Here is a 3,095-nt window from a genome sequence, read left to right on the forward strand (position 1 = left end):
TTGGATGCTGTCCGCTGTTTCATACACAATCGCTGGGGTCTCTCAACCACCCCGGTTGTTTCTTCCATGCGCAGGCCGCGTAACGTATTTGTACGCATGGCTAATGAAGCTAACTTCACGAAAGCACTGTCGAGGGACGTTTGCAAGATCAACGGAAGCTTTTATCGCGTGTTTCATTGGACACCAGAATTCACAGAGGATGATGAGCCCTCTCGTGTTCCGGTATGGCTTTCCCTCTCAGGCCTCCCCTCAAACTTTTATAGTGAAGCGTTTTTTACCATTCTCATGGCTCCTTTGGGACCTTTATTCGGTGGGATAATCCGACTCGGTGTGCCACGAGAACGGATGGTGCAAGACTGTGTGTGGAGGTTGACGCGGCTAAAGTGCCTTTATCGCACTTCTGGATTGGTGCTCCAGGTCTGCCTTCGACTAGGAAACAGCTAGTGGTCTATGAGACGCTCCCTGCCTACTGCTGTAAGTGCCGGATGCAAGGACACAATAAATCCACATGCCGTGCTGAGAAGGGTGGAAAGCTGGGCAAGGTTCGTGTCGACAGGAAAGAAGGGTCTAATATGGGTGCGTCTGGGGCATCGACTGAAGGGCAGGTCACAGTTCCGTTGGTAGAGAATGATCCGATATCTGACTGTGGGGACCAGAAGTGCAATGAGACAGTGAATGGGGAGATTAGTGGTGGTGAGCCTGAGGGGGAGATTTCGGGTGCAGTCGTGATTGGGAAGACTGTTGACGTGGTGCCAAGTGTAGTAGAGCTGGACCCAAGTGCAGCTGGGTCTGATCTGTCGATCATGGAGCAGGTATTGATTGAAACTGAGGTTGAGAAGGTGTTGATTGAGAATGAGGTTGAGAAGGTGAATGACAATGTAATAGTTGTTATGGAAAATATGGAGCTACTATCTACGGGACATGAAGAACAAGGTACATCAGAACAAATGAGCCCCCAAAAAGAATCAGTTTCTGTTGCTATGGAGGGATGCAGTGAAAACCAGGAGGAGGATGCGGAGGTTCTGGTAGAAGACTGTGCGGAAGATAGTCTGAGTTTGGAGGATGTTGCTTCTGAGCCAGAGTTAGAATTACAACCTCAAGTATTTCCGCAGGAGAAAGATTATATGACGGAGTCTGAGGCCATTGAAGGTAAAAGAAAATACAAGAAAAAAAGTTTTGTTAAGATGAGAAGTTCTTCTCGGGTTCTTGCTCGAGTTCCTAACCTTCCTCAATGATTGAATCAATTTTTGTATGGAACATTAGGGGAGTTGGGACTTCAAAGGATAGACTCAAAGGCTAGGCTAAAAAAAATTGATTGGAAAATTGAAACCGAAAATAGTAGCTCTTTTGGAACCTTTTCAAAATCTGGAAGTTGCTAGGAGATTAGCTCAATCTTTACATTTTGATAATTTTGTTTCTAATGAGGTTGAAGGGGGAAAAATATGGATTTTTTGGGATGGCTCAATGTCGGTAACTTTGTTTCATATGGGTGAACAATATATTTCTCTTAGAGTGGGTGATGGTGCTGAGCAAATTTTATTAAATGTGATATATGCTAAGTGTACAAGAGCTGATAGATGCAGATTGTGGGATGAATTTTGTGCTCAGTCTATGGGCTTACAACCGTGCATGTATGTTGGGGACTTCAACATCATTCGGAATGATTCCTAGAGACGTGGGTGTAGGCCAAGACTTCTTGGAGCCATGGAGGATTTTAATAATTGGATTCAGCAGGGGGGTTTGATTGAAATGGCTTCAAAGGAAGTGCCTTCTCTTGGTGTAATGGGCAGCATGGTCTAGCTTGCTCTTGGGCACGGCTGGATCGTGTTTTGATTGATGTATCTTTTCTTTCGGTTTTTCCAAATGCTATTTGTTCTTATTTGTCAAGATCTACTTCGGATCATGCTCCTATGTGTATTGAGTTCAAGCAAGATTTGTTTTCCTATGGCCCTGCCCCTTTTAGGTTCGAACAGATGTGGGTGGAACATCAAAATTTTCTGGATTGTGCTCGGCAAGCTTGGGAATCTCGATCGGGTGGTTCAGCCATTCAAAATCTTATTATGAAGCTTAAACAGACTAAAGTTGCTTTGCGTGCTTGGAACAAAAGGGTTTTTGGGCATACGGTGCGTCATATTGTTACCCTTGAGGAAAGGGTCGAGGAGCTTGAATTAAAGCATCAATTACATTGGGAAGAAGATATTGATCGAGAGCTTCAGGGGGCCATTTCGGATTTAGCAATTTGGAGGCGTCGAGAAGAAATTAGATTGTCTCAAATGGCCAAGCTAAAATGGAAAGTGGATGGGGATCGGAATTCAAAATTTTTTTCATGCTTGTTTAGCTAATAAAAGGCGAAAGAGGGTTCTTGAGATGCGTTCAAATGAGGTGGTTTATACGTCTCCAGAGTCTATACATCAAGGGGCGGTTGATTATTTTTCAAACTTCCTTCAGGGGGTGTCGCCAGTTGAGAATCCAAACCTTGAGGGGCTTATTGATCCTATTATCTTTGGGGAGGAGAATGCCTCTTCGGTTCGTGCGCCTTCCTTGGATGAGGTATTTGATGCTTTATCTTCTATTTCTGTTAATAGTGCTCCTGGTCCTGATGGTTTTGGCTCTGGATTCTATAAAAGCTGTTGGGAGGTGGTTAAAAATGATGTGGGGAATGTTGTGTCAGAGTTCTTTGTTTCCATGTATCTTCCAAAATTTTTCACGGCTTCTTATTTGGTTCTTATTCCAAAGGTAGATGCTCCAACAGGTTTTGATGAGTTCCGGCCCATTAGTCTTTGCTCTGTTTTTTATAAAATTTGCTCTAAAATTATTGTGAATCGTTTGACTAGTCTGTTGCCAAAATTGGTTTCCTTGGAACAAGGCACTTTTATCCCGGGTCGAAGTATCTATGAGAACATTAGTCTTATGCAGGAAATGGTTCACTCCATCAACAAAAGTAATCACGGTGGCAATATTATGTTGAAAGTAGACATGGCAAAAACATATGATCGTGTTGATTGGAATTTCTTGATAAGGGTTATGAAGAGTTTTGGATTCTCGGCCCAATTTTGTGATCTGATTTTTTTCTGTATATCTAGCCCATGGTATTG

Source organism: Juglans regia, chromosome 14 (assembly GCF_001411555.2).
Source record: "Juglans regia cultivar Chandler chromosome 14, Walnut 2.0, whole genome shotgun sequence".
Classification (NCBI taxonomy): domain Eukaryota; kingdom Viridiplantae; phylum Streptophyta; class Magnoliopsida; order Fagales; family Juglandaceae; genus Juglans; species Juglans regia.